This window comes from Lissotriton vulgaris, chromosome 9 (assembly GCF_964263255.1).
Source record: "Lissotriton vulgaris chromosome 9, aLisVul1.2, whole genome shotgun sequence".
NCBI lineage: Eukaryota > Metazoa > Chordata > Amphibia > Caudata > Salamandridae > Lissotriton > Lissotriton vulgaris.
Window position 1 is genome coordinate 1,172,762,125 of NC_141697.1, and position 20,601 is coordinate 1,172,782,725.

Here is a 20,601-nt window from a genome sequence, read left to right on the forward strand (position 1 = left end):
CAAATTTAGCGATTACCTAAATTGCAAATGCATTTAGGGAATCGCACATTGCAATTACCTAAACTGCAAATTTGCATTTAGCATTTCCTAAATGCGACTTGGCATTTAGGAAACGCAAATTACCATCAACTGAAAGTTGATGGAAATTTGCAAAAACTTTGAAAAATGCAGAAAAGTGCATTTTTCAAAGTACCATGTGGTGCACACACATGCCCTTAGGGCATGTCTGTTCGCCTCATGTGCACACATGCCAATTTCGGGGGTGCATCAGGGTGACATTTTGGCCCTCTTGCACCCTTGAAATTGCATGCGCAATTTGTGAGTACCTATTGGGTACTCGCAATTTGTGCATGCAATTCCCATTCATTCCTATGGGCCACTAGGCCCATAGGAATGAATGGGAAGCTATTCCCTAACTGCGAATCCCAATTTGCTATTCACAATTAAGGAATATGTAGGAATCGCTAATATTTTTGCGAAACCTACATGCATAGGCAATTGTGATTCCATAATTGAAATTCCGTAATAATCGCAATTATGGAATCGCAATTGCCTACCTTGATGCATGTGCCCCTAAGGAAGGGAGATGTGCCCACTCTCAAAAGAGTAAGCCCAGTGCCATTCCCAAACTGCACCTCCAAAGTTACTACAGCCAAAATGTACCTAGTACATTACTCTAGCTCAGAGCTGGAATACGTCCAGCACCACTATGGACTCAAAATAAAACCTCATAGGAAATAATGTTAAGTTAAATTCATTTATTTAAAATAGTTAAATAATATGAATAAATCGAATGAAATATTTTTAAAAACTAAGACATAAGTTACTCAATTTTAAAATAGCCAAGAACCATTTTTGAGTTCATATATTAATGTAACATTATGTTTTATTTTACCATGCAATTAAATTACATTTAATTTTATACACCACGTAAAGCATCATATTTTTTCCCTTGAGATGGGAATATATTCTTAATATAAACTTCAGGGAAACTAAATATTTTTATTTCATTTAATATGTTTACATGATTCAATGATGTAATAAAAAATGAAGGTAATAGTATTTTGCCATTCTTGTATTACGATCTAAATTTCAAATAAATATATAAAAATATTTACATTAATACTTATTATAAAGATATTTTAACATGTTTAAGTTAAATAATATTGTTAACATCTCTGCACTTTATCATAGGGAGACTCCATAGTTGGTGCGGAGATCTCCCTATGGTCAAATAGATGGACAACTTGAAACACAGTTTAGCAAAGTTTATAATAAATATTTGACATGAAAACTTAATGTAATGTCATTATATATATACCAATTTTAAATTTTGAACAAAATAAAAAAATGCTAGAGCACTATTAAATTAATTCTGAATTAATCCTTTAATTAATGTAAGTGCATTAAAATAAACAAACACATTTTTCTTCAGGTAAAATTAAAAAATAAACACACATCTAACATTTTAAACAAATATTTCTTTATCATGCATTATTAATCATTGCCAAAATGTTTTAATGAAAATGTATCTTACAATAAATTTTGAAAACAGAGTCCATATATTTTTCATGAAACAATAAATATGTTTTATTTCTAGATTTTTGTAACACTAAGGGGCCGATTACGATGCGACCTGTATAGGCTCTGACCATCAGGGCCGCATTGTAATGGGCTGCCAGGTTTACTTTCAGACCGCCTAATTATGATCTAGGTGGTGGAAAAGTAAACTGGCCGGTCATTCCGGCTGGGTTCTGATGGGCTCTAGGAGCCCGTCGGACAGTCAGAAGCTGGCTAGTAATTTCAAGGGTGGGTCTTTCTGCTATTGAGATTAGGATGCATAATTTCCAGCATGGTTTCATGCCGGCCTCTCCGACATTTTGAAAAGCATGCCTGGGGGCCCAAGCAGTGCCCCCTTGTGCTTGTGGCCTCCAGTTGGGGGCCGAGGGGGCACCTATGGTGGCCCCCTGTTGATCCCTGCACCCCGTGGCGGGCACCTTGAGGCCACTGGGTGCAGAGATAAACTGCACCTTCCAATTCCTTATGGGAGCATGTATTTCAGCCTGTTTACAGCCGTATTGAATGCTTCCATAGGGAAATTCAGGAATGGGACCGAACCAGAGGTCGGTCTATCCCAGGTCCGAGTTTGTGTCGGGCAGAAGCAATCCCGCCCAACATCGAAATCGTCCCTTAAATAATATTTAATTATACTTTAACTCTTTTTTATAATTTATTTTAATTAAACATTATTCCTATGGGGTTTCATTTTAAGGCTCTACAGCTATTATTTTCTATATAGGGTGTTGCCTATTAGTATTTGACCATGCGTGGTGCTGGACATACTACTGTTTCTTATTTAATTGCAACTTACACTTCTACATTTGGCTCCACATCATGTTTTAGATTATGTAAATATCCCAAAGCGGTAAAGTTACTAAAAATTTATATGTGTAACTTACTCACAAGTGTAAGTTACCCATGTGAATATCTATACTACACCTCTTGACACCTTCCTATTCTTATAGAGAAAGACAGAGAGAAAGGGAGATAGAACAAGAATTGTGAAGAGAGGAAATTCTCTTTAACGTTGTGCTTGCTGGTATTTCTCTTTTCTTCAGTGTCTCCTTTTGGCTTTTTGATGATGACCTACAAGTCACCACTGTTCTTTTTGCAGTATTTTGTTTTGTGTTTTTTTTCTCTCAGTATAGTAAAAGACTGAGGAACTTATTTTAGTGTGGCGGTCTGATGGAGCGCCAAACCTATGGTGGCCGTGGTCTAACTGTCCTATAACAAATTCGGCAGTTGGACCACCATGGGACCACTGCCACCGCCAGGGATCCGCGATCCCTGGCGGTCTTGCAGCCGCTTGTGGCCCCTAATATGCTGGTGGTGCCGCTGTGACACGGGCAAGCATATAAGGAGTTTCCTCACCACCACAGTTTTCATGGCGGTGAGCCCATCATGAAAGGTGTGGCAGTAAGAAAAAGTGCACCCTGTTGCTTCTGCTCCAGGGGATGCCTGCAGGGGGGCGCATGGTGTGCCACCTGTCTGCATGCACTCTCAGTTCATTCACGGGCGTGCAATGGCGTTCCCATTGCGGTGCCTTGCTAAGTCTCACCTATGAGCCTTACCACTGCACCACTGTGGGCCAGCTGCTACAGGACCAGCCGACTTAGATTCCTGTTGGAATCTAGCTTGCGGTCACATTATGGCTTTGACAGTGTGGCAGCTGGGTGCTGGGGGTGGGGGTGGCAGAGGGGTCGGCCCGCACCTACACCACCAAAGTCATAATAAGGCCTAGAATATTTTCATCCACATTAGAGAACTCTGAGCTTCCATCAATATTTTCTTGAAATGTAGCACATCCCTGCAGATAGCTTTTGCAGGGTAAAAGGATGTCACTGTGTTCCCGTTTATCTCCAACACCTGAAGTGACTTTGGATCAAAAGGCATGTTGGTTATCTTTTGTTACCTGCAGAACAGTATCCATTTCCCATATAATGTGAGCTACACCTTCGAAACCTCTTAGAATAATAGCTTTGATTGTGAGTAGTGCCACATGGTGTTTCATGAATCAGACGTGGCACTCCTACCCCAGTATACCTTGGCAGGAAAAGAAAATCATGAGACAGTAACAGGTACCGATAGAACTTAGGGGCATATTATCAAGGGGGTTTATCTCCGCTTTTTTGGCTTTAAAAGCTAAGAAAGCAGAGATAAAATTATCTCCCTATTACCTAGCTGTCGCTAACACCAGTTAGCGACAGCTAGTAGGAGATAGCGACCATCTTGGGCCCCACTTTGCATGTCAGTGATATTTATCACTAATGACATGCAAAGTGGGCGTGCCAAGATGTTAGAGACTGAAAACAGTCGCTAACATCGCTATCTCCTATTACCAACTTTTGGAGATATTCGCGCTAAGCGCGAATATCTCCAAAAGCTAACACCTGCCCTGAGCAGTTCTTAGCCATGTTATCCAATGGGAGGTGGATAACATGGCTAAGAGCATTAGCTCGCTAATGCATGAATATCGCTGACTTTTCAGCGATATTCATGCATTGCGGCGATTTTGATCGCATTTGCGATAAACCTTGGTAATACCAAGGTTTATTTGCGGTAAAAATCGCTGCAGCTCAGCGGTAAATTTTTGTCTCTAACCAAGCAATAGCGATAATTATATTTCGATATAGCGATGAGTATAAGGCAGCTTGGTGGGTCACCCGTAAATTGGTGTCATCGCTGCTAGGTCGTGAGACGATATTCATGCATTAGCGAGGTAATGCTCTTAGCCCTGTTATCCACCTCCCATTGGATAACATGGCTAAGAACTGCTCAGGGCAGGTGTTAGCTTTTGGAGATATTCGCGCTTAGCGCGAATATCTCCAAAAGTTGGTAATAGGAGATAGCGATGTTAGCGACTGTTTTCAGTCGCTAACATCTTGGCACGCCCACTTTGCATGTCATTAGTGATAAATATCACTGACATGCAAAGTGGGGCCCAAGATGGTCGCTATCTCCTACTAGCTGTCGCTAACTGGTGTTAGCGACCGCTAGGTAATAGGGAGATCATTTTATCTCCGCTTTCTTGGCTTTTAAAGCCAAAAAAGCGGAAATAAACCCCCTTGATAATATGCCCCAATGTCCCTTCTCTATGTCTATGTTAGGCAGTTAATGAAGGTAAAGTTAGATCAGAAAAGAAGCGCTGACATTCATAGACGATGAGTTCTGAAATACAAGGAAGGAAGTACTGTGTTGTTGCTGTAATATTCAGAAATACCTGTCATTCAAATTCATCCTTTATTTTGAGGACCTTTAACAGTCTTACAGATGGTAGTGTCAGCAGTGGTCCAGTTAGAGCTTTCGCAGAAGTGGAATATGGATCCTGTACTGCATTTATCCACTGCTCAACCACTACTTCATTCACGAAGGCAGACATATCCCCTAGTATTGGCTAATGGCATCCTGACTTTGAAGTTGAATCCACCCTGCAATCAAAGTATAAGACAGGGCAACTACAGTGTCTCATTAGATGGAAATGTTATGACAAATAAGAAGGACCTGAAAACCTGAAAGTTTCTTTATGCCCCTGATTTGATTAAAGCTTTCATTGTAGATTCCTACAGAAGTCTTTCATATCTCCCTGCTGGGGAGATGGTGGTTTTAAGGGGATGGGCTGCTGTAATGATTCATGTTCTGTAAAGAAAAAGTTCAGCTAACTTCTTCTTAAAGACAGAGAAAAGTGCTACCAGTGACATGTACTTGGTGGGAACACAGACCAAAGATATGTCTACAGAAAAGGAGGAAAATTATACTTTTGAGGCCGGGGCATAGCATAAGAGCAGAACACAAAAGACACATGGGTCAATAAGCAGCTAATGGGGAAGGGTTTCTGGAGTACAAAGACTGAGTCAGCATTAGAGAGTATGCCTAGGAATTACGGACCTTATTTATGAACCATAGTGACAATTTTGCGCCGCCGGTGCGTCACTTTTTGTGACACACCGGCGGCAGAAAAAATATGCCATGTTTTGCCCTATTTACAAAGTGCAATTAGAATACAATGTCCTGAAAGGTAAAAGTCAATAGACAATTGTTCATAGCATGCACATAGCATTACTTGGGTGGGCAAGAAGGAGATAACTCATTTTTTTGTCAAAAGGTACTTATTCAGCTTTATGTGGTAACATTCATTTCAAGGTCGGATATACACAGTTAGAAACAGCACTGCATAGAATGTATTGACAACCACATGGGACTTGGTGCAGTAAACATGAATAAATAGTGCAGGTGGCGACGCAAGTGAGAGAAAACAGCGTAGTCGGCATACTGTGCATGAAGTGCAAACTATTTACAGTGGGTGGCTAGAACGGCGCATGTGACATTGTGATAATACAGTGGGCACAGTTAATTTTAGTTCAGGCCTAAAGCCACTAAAAAAAAAAGTGCGCCTATTAGTCAGGTTGTTGGGTCGACGGCGTTTCGATCCAGAGAAATTAGGATCATCATCAGGACTGGTTGTCTGAATTAGGAAGTGCTTCAAAGGTTCCAAGGAAATATGAATCCTTAAGACCTAGTAGAATAGGATGGTTTGAGGTGGCTTGAGTATAAGGCAGCTTGGTGGGTCACCCGTAAATTGGTGTCATCGCTGCTAGGTCGTGAGGCAATTTATTTGAACACTGGTCATTTGGTGTCCTTTCTGGTGGGCCATGCTCACTGCCGGAAAGACAGCGTTTTTCTCTGCCCTGAATCAGCGCGACCGTCCGTGTATCTGTCTGCACCGATACACGGACGTACGCGCTGATTCACTAAGCGCCGACACACAGCGCGGGCAATTAATTCGGCCGGCTGCAACGCTGATCCCGCCACCAGTGATTCACGGGAGTAAGGCCAATCCACAGGGCAGAGAAAAACGCTGTCTTTCTGGCAGTGAGCACGGATTCATATTTCCTTGGAACCTTTGAAGCACTTCCTAATTCAGACAACCAGTCCTGATGATGATCCTAATTTCTCTGGATCGAAATGCCGTCGACCCAACAGCCTGACTAATAGGCGCACTTTTTTTTAGTGGCTTTAGACCTGAACTAAAAATAACTGTGCCCACTGTGATATCACAATGTCACATGCGCCGGTCTAGCCACCCACTGCAAATAGTTTGCACTTCATGCACAGTGCGCCGACTACGCTGTTTTCTCTCACTTGCGTCGCCACCTGCACTATTTATTCACGTTTACTGCACCAAGTCCCATGTGGTTGTCAATACATTCTATGCAGTGCTGTTTCTAACTGTGTATATCCGACCTTGAAATGAATGTTACCACATAAAGCTGAATAAGTACCTTTTGACAAAAAAATGAGTTATTTCCTTCTTGCCCACCCAAGTAATGCTATGTGCATGCTATGAACAATTGTCTATTGACTTTTACCTTTCAGGACATTGTATTCTAATTGCACCTTACCTACCCAGTCCTGACTTGGTCTATGGGTTATACTCCTGTCTTGTCTGTACTATTTACAAAGTGACGCATCTATGCAGATGCATCACTTTGTAAACCCATGAGCTACATTATAACTGCAATAGGTATAATGTATGCAGAGTGGGTGTTCCCCCGCATCAAAGTCTTGTAGAAGTGGCGCATTGAAATCTATAAGATTTCAGTGCGCCACTTTTAGGATGCCATTGCATGAAAACCTTATGCTTGCCTCATGGCAGGCGGAAGGGTGATGCAGGCCCTTTCAAATTGGGCTTGCCCCATGTGAAAGGACACATTGCTTGAGTTGTGTCTGTTTTGAGACACATCCCAGCAATGCGTCACTTTTGTGCATACAGATACATCAGTAATACTGACATATCTGTAACTCCTTGTAAAATGATGCACCATATCCTAAATACGGCTCAACCTAGGTGTTCCGAGGAGAGCGCACTGGGAAGTGTTGCATCGCTGCTCTGTCGCAGCAATGCAACACTTCTCATAAATGAGGCCCCAATTGTTTATTTTAAAGTTCTCCCTTGTAGTCACACCCGGTTTACTTTGCCTTTCACATTTGTTTTGTTCTTTTCATTGTTCCCCCTTCATTCACAGTTTGAGTTGTTTGCCTGTACATTCCTATATCTCTTAGCTTTTGTGAAGCAGTGTTCCTTCTATTTCTTCAACGTTTGAGTTTTGTATCCCAGTCACCCTTGTGCTTGTCAGCCTCCGTACATTTGGAGAAGCAAGTAAGACTTGAAAGGATGGCTAACCTAATATACTGAATTGTGGCAATTTTAACTAAAGATTTGACTGAATGACATGGCATATTTTGCAGTATTATTACCTGCAGAGATTACTCAGTCATGTCTGTTGAACGAACACTTGGCCCATACATCCTCAACTGTAAACCAGAGACACGGGCTCCTGTGACTCAAGAACAGAACGTCTCTTTCCCTCTCTAAGCACAATCTTCCCCTCTAGTTACATACAAGAGGGAGGTTTACCTGTGCATTTCCAGGGTAAATAAATGAGGAGGTCGGGAATCAGCATCAGCAACCATCTGTGCAATCCCATGTCCTGACAGCCACTGTTTTCTTACGCCACACTTTTCATGGAGGTCACACCGCCATGAAAAGTGTGGCGGTGAGTAAACTTGTAATATGCTTGGTGGGGCGACAGCACCTCCAACAAGCATATTGCGACCTCAAGACCGCACGCCACAGCCGCTGATCCCTGGCAGTTGCAATGGTCCAAGGGCGTCCTGACTGCCCTTGTCGTAATACGGTAGTCGGAAGACTGCCACTGCCGCGCCTCGTCAGGCTGGCTGTCAGAGGGCCACCAGACTCCTAATGAGGCCCATAAGTGCATATTACAAGTGAAGTGGGGGAGCACAGTGTTAAGCCAAGAAGGCTAACGCCACGCTCCGTCACTTTAGAAATGCAGGGCTGCACCGTATTTACAACAATATGGTGCAGCCCTGTGTTTTCTCCCAGTGCAGGCGCTAAATTTAGCTGCCTAGTGCCAACGCAGGCACCCTTGCACCTTAGTGCAAGGGTACCTGGGTTATGGGGATAATTGTTTATGTGCAGGAAGACGTCTCTTCCTGCACATAACTAATCAAAAAATGGCAATTTGTAACTTCTATGTGTGCCGCTTGTGCAGCACACATAGTAGTTGCAACTCGCCATTTTTAAAATTATTTTTTATGTGCAGGAAGAGACACGTTCCTGCACATAGGCAAACATACATTGTGTTTTGCTGTTTCTCGTGTGCTGTACAATGCAGCACACACAGAAACAGCAAAAACGAGGAGAAATAAAGCATTTCTCTTCCTTTCGCCTGTTTAAGACCAAGTTTTCCCTCATCTTAATTTTGGCGATGCCCCATATTGACACCACCCTTGTGAATATGGGGCTAAATCAATGGGTGTTGCAGCTGAATGCCCACTGCAACACCCATTGCCCACCCCTTTCACACTAAGGGGCTCATTAGGATGGCGGGCGGATTGCCCCCGCCGGGCCGGTGGTAGCTACCGCCGGCCCGGCGGGGGCAATCCGCCCGCCATCCTCAACAAAATGACACTTGGCCACATTAGGATGGCTGAGGGGTCCGCGGTGGATGGAAAGTCAGTCTGCCGCTTTTCCGCCGGTCGCGAAGTCGGCGGGCGGAAAAAGTGCTTTCCTATGGTGGCGGTGTCTGCGAGACACAGCCAACCATAATAGGATGAGGTCGGGAGGGTGCCTTTCCGTGGCAGTCTTTCTGTTTGGGGCCCCGTTGCGGGCCCCCAGGATAATGGGGGGTGGGGGAGGCACACTACATGTGCATGCACAACATGGCAGGCACCGCGCGGTGCCTGCAACGTTGTGCATGCACATGCACGACAAGCATTTTCAGCATTGTGGCGGGTGGTGCTGAGAGCACCGCCCGCCACAATGTTAAGAATGCAGGATGCACCCGCCACTGTGGCGGGCGCATCCTAATACCCCCCACGGGACCCCGACCTTATGGCAGGTGGTCCCGTTATCCGATAGGATGGCAAGCGGACAAAGTCCGCCCGTCATCCTAATGGCCCCCTTAAGTATATAACATGAAAGAGTGCCTTAATCACAAAGCAGTATCATGCCACATTTGAGACCCGATTCTGATGCAGTTTGGAAAGCTTCCCGACCAAATGGGTTTGGGAATGTTTCTCGACCTAATCAGATTGGGAGAGTCTAACTGACCCAGTACGATGCATCCGGATGCTTCCAGATACGATTTGGTTGGACTCCCTTTGAGTTCAATAGGAGCCTTTGTCCTGACCGAATGCATAGGCTCCCATTGAAGAAAGGGGTAGCTGGGGAAAATCAGGCACCCTGTGTCGGGCAACCCTGAGGCCTGCCACACTGTGCATGGCTGGTAAGGGGGGGACCCATGGGTACCCTCATGGGCCCGATAGGGAAGGGTCTGGTGCGGGGGCCCACTACAGGCCCCCAAATTCTGATTCTGACTGCTGATTTGAGTTGGACGGCACGATTCAAAAAGGCTGTCCAAATTCAGCATCGTACTCGGTTGTTCAGAAATGCGTCCCGTAGGGACGTATAATTATGCTCCATACGGCTTGGTCATTCCAAATGCCATCGGGTTTGGATTGGGATATTCCTAACGCTTCGGTCAGAAAATTTTCCGAGTTGGTTGGAAAGACACGTTCCTGATCCGATTTGGAAAAAGAAAATGCTGTTAGGAGGCATTCCTAACTGCATCAGAATCAAGCCCTAAGTGGCTTAATACTGCGTTGTGAATTAGGAAAAGCCATTTTTGCCACAGGAAAGTCGTAAAAAGTGTTGTCACTGTAGTTGAACTACTTGTCAATAGCGTAATAGCACCATATCAATTGCTGCCTGAAATATTTCCACTGCTGAAGAGATGCCTTCAATTGAGGTGAATGTGTGGATATACCTAAATCCTTCTTCAAGCTCCAATAAGTTGTATCCCTTGTTTATACCAACCTATGAAATTGCATTTATCTCATTACTTGAATGATCATATCACTAATATGTGAACCACAATGTCATTACTGCTGAACAGCCTTGTCCGATTCCCACATTCTTACATAAATCCACAGTTTTTCACTTTCTTTATTCAGTACCACAGCAATAGGTGATATGCACGGTATGAGATCTTTGATTCTTTAATGATATGAAGGTTCAGTAGTGGCCTGGGTAGTTTTTGAACTGCGTCATTCAAATGGAAACACACTTCTTTGGTTTGATCTGGATTACTGGGCAGATAAGCTCATATATGTGAAGTTGTTATCATCTAGTTTTCTAGACCACTGAACGGGATCAGGAATTTTTATGTTGATGAGGATGGACCTTATGTTATTTCCAGAATATAGCTAAAGACATCAAAACTATTTTCTCATCTGCCTCAAAACACAGTAGGCAGAATGCAGCCTTGTTCCCCTGTAGCATATGGATCATCCCTGCTGTTTCATATGTGTTATGTGTTGTGGTTTAAAGGCCTAATTATGAGTCTAGCTGTCCTGGAGTGGGCCACCACACCACTGCCACGCACCAGGACTGCCAAATAGGACTGCCGCCTGCCACCTGATTATGAGTTTTTCATGAGCGGGCAGTGTGTCGGACCTGCGGTGGTGCCATTCAAAAGCACCTATGTATGCCTTAGAAAGGCACAGCTGCAGGACCGCCACAGTGCGTTCCAGCACAGCATGGGCTTTGCCCCCCTACATGTACCCGAATGCATGGCACACAAGGGTACCCTGTAGGGCCCCATTTGTTTCATGATCACCAGCAGTTTCATGTGAAAGAACCTCCATGACACAGCTGGTGGTCCTGAAACTCGTAATATGCATGGCAGTGCCACTGCAGCATATTGTGAGCCCATGTCTGCCGCAGGACCACCAGGGAATGCGGTTCCCTGGTGGTTGTGGCAGTGTAATGGTGGTCCAACCACCAAAGTTGTAATATGGCGTCCTTGGATCACCAGACTGCTAATCAGGCCCTTAGTATGGTTTCAAACCATCTCAAGCAGTTGTACTTTTTTAGCGGCAACCCACGTGTAAACAAATACATTTGAGGGTTCCAATTTTTGGCTGTTTGGCATTCTACTGTACATAGGTCTTTACACACAAGGCATTACGGAGCCCCACTATCTAGTACGAACTTGATTTGTGTGAACATCTAGATTTAGTTGTGACTTGTGCACAGTGCACATACTTTTTCAGGTCCTCCAAGTATCTCTCTGCTTTGCGATGCCCCTTCCTGCGGGACACTTCCATGCTCAACTAATGCATGTTTACTGGTTCCATGGCCTGTCTCTCACCCTTGTCATATGTCTTTGCCATTTGAATGATACCGTCCAGTTTAAAACTTATCTTTAGGAGTTGGTCCGGCAATGACTTCAATTGATTTTGAGAATGAAACATAATTTACAATGTTTTATCAGTTTGTGAGAAGAGTGGCAAATTGATCAGTAGATTTTCCATTCGAGAAGAAATCTGTTGAAAATGTATCCCTTGTAATCAACATAATAAACAATGGTTTTTGGGTCAAAGTATTATTCACTAAGTACTTTCTTGGTTCAGGTAGTAAAGTTTCTATAAGCTTTATGATCACATCTACCACTGTCACAGGATCTGGCTGGCATGAGTTTCCTCTAAAGCTTCTATAAATTCATCAAATGATTTTGACTACATTACCTTATCTCGCAACAGAAATCTCGACCTCGAGTTAACTTTAGTTTATAAAAAAATATTTAAAAAGTGAGCTAAATGTGCACACACTGGCTTTGTTTCGCAAGTCTATCACTTCTTTAAACTGATGCTTTATAAAGGGTCTATGACAAAGATGGTTCATTTGGTGCTAATTTTGTGTGGTAAATATGGGCTCTTTTTATGAGACCATTTTAGCCCTCATTACGATGGTAGGCAGACTGCCATCCAGGGCATCGGTCTGACCGCTGCATTACAGTGCAGCCGGTTAGACCACAGAGGTTGGCGGGTAGGACCGCTGCCTCTGACATGATCAAAGAACCCATTGGGACGGCAGTCAGATTCCTAATCGAACAATGGAGGCGGATGTCCCTTTCCGACTGCTTTTTCATGGCGGTCTCACCACCATGGAAAGGTAGACAGAATGGGAATTTAGGGGCTCCAAGCAGGGCCCCCATTCCCGAGCCCACCATTAAGTGGCCCTAGGGGCACATGTGGTGCCCCACCACACATCCATGCACTGTGTGCCAGGCACACATGGTTCCTGGCACTTGGTGCATAGATATGCACAAAGCGCATTGCGGCTTGTGCTGTGGCCCTTTTCCTGGGCCGCAGAACAAACCACAATAGGAAGAGCACTTTATGACTGCCTGCATGGCGGTCCTACTGATAGGGCAGGTGGGACGACTGACTCATTTTCAGATGCTCACTTGTCTGAGACGATGGCGGTCAGCGGTCCAGCCGACTGTCATGGCAATTAGGATCTACGGGAGTGATTAGGATGGTGGGCGGACTTATGTCCACCCAATCAGACAACAGGACCGGCCGATTTGCTGTGTAGGGTGCCCCCCTAAACTGAGAATTAAGGGCCAGGAGGGAAGGGGGGCCCCCGAAAGGCTCTCAGTGTCCCTTTCCATGATGGGTGAACTGCCATGGAACAGCTGGTGCGGAGAAACATCGTAATCCCTATGGCGGCGCCTGGTAAGCACCGACAGCATTGCAGGGATTATGAGGCCCTCCGCCACACCAGCAGTTTTAAGGAGCTAGTTGGATGCATGGCGGTTGGTGTTTTCGACCGCCATCACTCCGTCCGCCATTGTAATGTGGCGGGCGGGAAACCTGTCTACAATGGCAGTGAGACCACCACTGACGGACTGTCGGTGGCAGTCTGACCGCCATCCTAATCGGCTCCTAAGTCTTTAAAAAGGCCCATCTTTTTTTCTTTTAGAGACATGCTCACAGTGCCTTGCAAAATGGCTGTGACCCAGCAGATTTGCAAAATGATTGTGCCCAGTTGATTTCACGTGCACTTTGTTGGATGGCATGATGGATGGAATGTTTTTCTGCCTACTTTATTCAAATTCCGTTTTGTTTGGCATGGCTCAGAGACTGGCACCTCCCACTTCCTGGCCAGGTTTCTTGTGTTGGGAAGATATTGCTTGGCGGGAGGTCCCTCCAACTTACTGAGAAGGGTGGCCGGGTCTTTGATCAGCATTTGCGATTCCTAGTCTACGCATATGTGAGGATGCGTTCAGACAAAATATAAAAAAAAATACCAACAGTCAGAAATATTGAGTCTTAAATATCATTACACAGAAATATCATGATAGCAACCTACAAGGAATATAAATCCCAGCCTTATCTTGATCAGGCACTTGGGAGAAAGGCCCTAAAAAACATTCAATGGGCTAGACTTGTATCTCTCCCAATAAAAGGGCTAAATCCGGGCTGGAAAACCTTGGAAAATAAAATTTGATGCTGAATATGCGATTTCAAAACAGAATCACTGCCACATTTGATGTGCTGTTGCACGGGGCTCTTACAATCCCGGCGGAAGCTACTAAAACCCATATGTCCACGTAAATGTATTCGAAAGACAAAAGAAGCAGTTACAACCATATTCGCTTGCACATTAACAACTGATCTGGCCAGAATTGGGAGATATATGCAGGACGTTCGCTCTAGACTTGACAAAGACAATGAATCAGACAATTGCACAAAAATGCTCCCGATCTGCACAAAAGAAGTGTCACTTCAGTGATAATGTCTTTTAAACTTAATTAACTTTTTAACTTTTATACTGTTTTATATTTTGCTACGGAAAGAAAAGAGTTAGAATTGTCATTGAATCACTCCCTTGCATTTTAAATTGTGATATATTGCAAATGGTTTTAAGTAACTGTGCAATAAATAAAATAAAACATTTGATTGCTTAATTGATATACAGAAATATCATGACAGGAATATCGTTTTCAAGAATGTCAATTTTAAGGTAAGTAATATCGATTTTAACAATATAGAAAACATTAATATAGTTCACAAAAATATCGTTGTTAAGAATATTTTTTTAAATTATTTTATTTGAATTATCTTTCATGTATTTTAGTATGTATTTTAATTGGATATCTTACACAATGTTTGTTTAATTGTTGTTAATGTTTTTTGATATAGTTTTTAAATTGTAAGTAGTTTTTAAATGTGATTGTTTTTTTCTTATTTTTGTAGTACTTTAGCACATTGTGGGGTCTAAAGGGGTATAGGTTGGGTAGTAAATTCATTATAATTAATTTTGTATTCATACTTTCAAGTTCATTGATAATTATTTGTTCATTGTCTAATTAATTGTATTTTTTTAATGAACATAGAGGTGCGGGTTGTGTGTTTTGTAGGGGTATAGGGTAAGAAGTACATTTTTTATAATAAAATAAGAAATAGTTTTCATTAATATTAATTATTTAATTGACAATTAATTTTGTTAAAGGTATCATAATTTTTTTTTTTTAATTATGTTTCATGTGCGGGTTGTGTGTTTTGTAGGTGTATAGGGTGGGAAGTAAATTAAGTATAATACATTAATAAATACTTTTTAATTAGTAATTGACAATTATTTATGTAAATTGTGAAAAATAACATTGATTTTGATGTGTTTTATTTATGTATGGGTAAAGGGGTGTAGTAAATGAATTATAGTTATTAATTAATAATGTTAATGCATAATGATTACTGAAATCATAAATAATTATGTAAAATATGTAATGAAGATATTCTTTATATTATGAATTAGGTGTGAGTTGGCATTTGTAGGATTAAAGGAAGGAAATGTAATTAAATATAATTAGGTTTTCATAGTTACTTATTAATAATAATTGTTTAATTGATGGTTAATTATGAACAATATGCAAAAATTATTTATTTTAAGTATTAGGTGTGGGTTGTTTGTTTTTTATTGATAAAGGGTGGATAGAAAATTAAATATAATTACTTTAGGAATAGTTAATTATTATTAATAATTTAATACATTTTTAATTAAGTAACAGGTGTAAATAACAGTATTTAAAGATTTTAATTTAGATATTTGTTGTGTACTTAGCAGAAATATAGAGTAGAGGTATTTAAGTCATAATACATTTCAACATGCATAATATTTATTTTATAAACATGTTCTTTATTATTGTATGTTTTAATTGTGCTGTGCTTTTAAAATGTAATTAACATTGTATTTATTGGTTAATATTAATTTGAGATTATATTTTTGTATTTTAATTATAATAATATGTGTAGTTATTTATTATTTGTATTAAACTGATACAATTATTTTATTCTGTTCAAGTTAGTTAGTCTGTTTCTAATGTTGCACTGACTACAGTGGGAATAGTACATTTGACCCCTTCCTAATCCAACACTTTCCCTGCTGTTGCATTGACTGGAGTGGGAATAGTACATTTTACTCCTCCGCAATCCAACACTTTCCCTACTGTTGCATTGGCTAGAGTGGGAATAGTAAACAAACTCCTCCGCAATCCAACACTTTCCCTACTGTTGCATTGGCTAGAGTGGGAATAGTAAACAAACTCCTCCGCAATCCAACACTTTCCCTACTGTTAGATTGACTGGAGTGGGAATAGTAAATTGTACTCCTCTGCAATCTAACACTTTCCCTACTGTTGCACTGACAAGGGTGGGAATAGTGAATGTTACCCCTCCTGAGTATAACACTTTGCCTACTTTTGTATAAATTGTGGCAGGAATAGTATATGTATTAATTGTAAAATGTTATAGTGTAGTTTATATTGCTTAAATGTATATTCTAATTTTTTTGTTTATTTAAAATTATATTTATTAATGTTTTTATTATGTAATAAGCAAAATGTAATTTTGTATTTTGTTTAATTTTTTTGTTTGTAATTGAAAAGGTTTCATTTTGAAATATGTTATCTTATTGGATATATATACATAAATATAATTATTTCTATACTATTCTATTAAAGTATTATTTATAATTTTTTTTAACCAGTTTTTATTGAGTTTTCAGATTGTCACATTGAGAAATGGGAGTTTGTGTAAATCTCTGCAACGTGTAGCAAGCACCTCTCGGTGTCTGCCACGCGGTGCAAGGATTTTCAGAGGGGCCCCATAGATGCCCCCTGGGGCCACAACCGGAGACCGTGGAGTGTTGGGGGCCCTTCCAGGGTCCCCCAAAGACACTTTCTGACAGCAGTTCCATGTCGGAAAGGCCGACAAGGAACTGATGTTTGTAAAGTGCCATAACAATCCCGACTGCAAAAACGCTGTTCTTAAGGGGTTAAGAGGCCCTTCCGACGGACTCCTTGAACCCTTTGGAACAGAGTCAGATTTCCTGCCCATTTTGGACTCAGACTGCCGTCATTGAAATATGGCAGTCAAAGTTCAAACCTACGATGTCAGTTGGAAAGCCTCCGACCAGCGGTTGGAGGCTTTCCGACCCACATCAAAATGAGGCCTCAATGATTACTATTTAAACAAAAGGCGAAAGTAAGCAAAGACTTCAGACCAGCTGTGATTGTGTGGGGACTCCCAAACTCTCTGCTGCCGCCACTGCTGGAGGGGACTCTCTGTCCCACAAACCAAAGAGCCAGAGGAGGGGCTACTGCTGGCCACAATGCGCACTTAAGCACTCTGACTTTCATGCAGCTTGGTTCTCTTGAACTCTCTGCTGTCGCCACTGCTGGAGGGGACTTTCTATCCCACAAATTACCGGCCCAAGGAGGACAGGCTACTGCTGGCTACAACGTGCTCTTAAGCGCATTGACTGCTCCGTGGTTCGGGCCCCAGCAAATCCCGAGCCAAAAGCGGGCCTGTCCTGGCCTGTCAGCACCAGGAAAAGGCAGAGCTGGGCGCCCCCTGACTTTGTCTATCAAAGGTACCTTATACTACTACACAGTGTACGCAATCTTGTGGGTTAGTGCCTCCAGTGTAACTGACTTATTGGGGGTTGAGACTGGTGACTATCCTAAGATTACAATCTTTTCTCTCTCTTTAATTGTGTATTTAAGTCATCCAGAATTTGAGTGTGTGGCCCTCTTTTTGTTTCTTTGTAAGAATTGTTTACCAACTGTGTGACATTTTGTTAGTGGATCATTACTGGAGAATTTCTCCCTGAACACAAGAATACTGTTAAACCACCCTTGCACATAAATATGGGTAAAAGAAAGGAAGGGGAGGGTGTGAGTGGTGCAAGAAGGATGATGAATCCTAGGAAAGTCTAAATCGGAGGGGAGGAAATTGTGTCATCGATCGGATAGCTGACCTTTTGGTTGAGTGTGAAGAACTGTTAAATCCTGCCATTACTCAGCACAGCGCTGCTTTATTGTTGAACAAATCCGCTAAGTTGGCTACTTTAATCCCTCACCAAAAAAGAAACCCTAATATGTTTGCAATACCCATGACCCAGTATGAGGCTGTACAGCCCAAAATGGATCTAAATAACTCCTCTGACCCGATATTCCCTCCTGCGGATTATTAAATGGGTGTTCTGCGTGCTTGAAAGACAGCTAGCTGGACCATTGAGAGCCTCTGTTAACCCTCAATCAGTCGCAGATACTACAGGTTGGTCTTTAGAGGACCTCAGTCCACCTTCAGTTACCCACAGCTGATCCCTAGCCACTGCTCAGAGCTCCAGCCTGCATTCAGATGCCCCGAAATTGACCCTCTGAGACCTTCAGCTCCCCTTCAGACTCAGGCTGGTTATTAGAGACTTGCATTTAATTTCAAACTTCGGCTAGCCCTCACCTAGCCCTTAACACCCAGAGTTTGCCTTCAGAGAGGTTCCGAGAGCCCCAACTATCCATCAGTCACCTGTAGATAGTCCAAAGAAACAATCATTGTCCTCTCTACAGGTCTCAGCTGTCAAACACCTGAAACTGTTACTACAACTCCCCAAGACAGACTTCAGAAAAACTAGCACCATTGAAGAGATAAGCTGATTGCCATACACATGATATTAGACCAGCTGGTTGTGTACATTAGCAAAGCATTGTTTGCATGTAAAGTATTTAAATCCACCATATTATTGTTTCACAGCTACGAATAAATGGGGTTTGAAGGCCGCCTGAGTCTTACACTATGCTTATAGTCTCTGTTGGCCGATCTGGGATACCTGATGGTGTGCCTGAGGTAGGTGAGAGTAGGCAGGGTATCTCGATGTAGCATGAGAGCCTCTAAGGGTTTCTGGGATCATAAAGAAGTCCAAAGTGTCATCACATACCTCTTCTCTGATTTCTCGGGGCCCATTCCTGGACTCTCATTCAGTGCATCTCTTTCAGTGCAGCGAGGAAATATATGCAGTCCATGCTCTCCTACTCTGAGGTGGTCTTGTAAGCACAATATGATATTTATAGCAGTCAGAAAATAACATGATGGTTTGAGCATGCATGCATTTGATATGCTTTCCTACCGTAATATAACCAGCTGATTAAACATAGCATCTGTGGCAATCTGCCTACCTCTCCAGGGGGGCTAAGAACATCTACTAGAGTGAGAAAGATCATCGTACTCATGAGTAAGACCTTAATAAATCCGATATTTGTAAAGCGTGAACTACTCACCCTTTAGGGTCTCAAGGCGCTGTTGGCCATTGGGGAGATTAAGTGATCTATTGCCCATCTATTGCCCAGAGTCACATAGTGCTTAGCTGAGTTGCCACCAGTGCCAGGGATAGAACCGTAAGACCTGCACTCCGGAGTCAGCGGCCCTGGCTGCTGCGCCACACCTGCAGTTACTCATGAGTGAATACCACTTTGTGGGTTTAGTTTGGAATCTGGGGTTCTCATTTGTTGCATTTATTAGTGTTTAAGTGTCACACCAGGATGTATGTCGTTACTACGCATGCTTTTACAACGCATGCCTTTACCACGCTGGTTTTACAAAGCAAGTCGTTACAACGACTTGCGTTGGGCGGCGCTGGATAGTGAATAGTTTAATTTACTATTCCAACTCCAGTCCCCGTGGATAGTAGGGAAGGTTTTGGATAGTAAATTAAACTATTCCCTATCCTACAGCGCCCCCCAGCGCAAGTCATTGTAGCGACTTGCATTGTAAATGTTGCGTGGTAAAGGTACTGTGTGGTAAAAGTTGTGTTGTAAACGCTGTTCCCCGTCACACCATGCACTTCAAAGCCCACCCTTGGCACCAACGGCTTATAATGTGGATATAATGCTGATCTCAGCTGTTTAGGTAATTGTGAATGTTGATGTTGGAGTGCAAATTGTGGACTGCATGTACCATGATGTACCATGATGCAAAGGAGCAAAACTTTGCTGGGTTGTAATGTAGTTGCTGGCCACACCCTTTTCCCTGCCCAAACTGATTTTCATGACCTCCTCTACCATTTATCTCATGTTCCTAATGTTACTTTTTGTGGAAATGTTGTTCTGGCCCATTGATTACACTTCATGCGGCCCGAGCCAGAGATTCCATCCCTGGAGCGGATATTCCAGCCTGGGTGCGAAGATTCCAGCCTGAGACGGAGATTCCGGCCTGATTGTAGACGTAAAGATACAACTCAAATTATTTCTGTGAATACCAAATGTGATAAAGTTAGAATTTTGTCTCAGATTGCCTTTGTGAATCGGACCCTCAGTGTCCTGCAAAAGTAAATCACATAAAAACATGAGTCTTGAATTCATTTTGTGCGGTTCATCAAATCAATCCAGTCAATACATTCCCAGAAGCACAGGGGGTCTACCAGCTAAATTCTAAAGCTGCACTGTCGTGACCGAGTCCACAGGATCTCAGAGTGTATGTATCACATAGAGACAGCGTATTTCTGAAAAAAGGGAGAGAGGGGTGAACACTACATGCATAGAAGAGACCGGTACATCATAGGTTATTCGTATATGGCTGACTAATCCAAAGCAATTAGTAAAGGGTTTCCATCAAATAGACTCAATGATCAGTCCTATCATTTGGCCAAACCCTGGTGCATATTAGGCTGGTCCCCTGATCATTGGGACAACAGACACCGCACCTTATTGCTGTTTTAGGATGTGTTCCACAGAAAAATTAGTGACTTAAAATAGGATGGAATGTCCTCCTTCCAACAACTTTATTCTGCGGACAAGACACGCCTCCTAATTAAAAAACCAGAACAGTGCAAAAGAG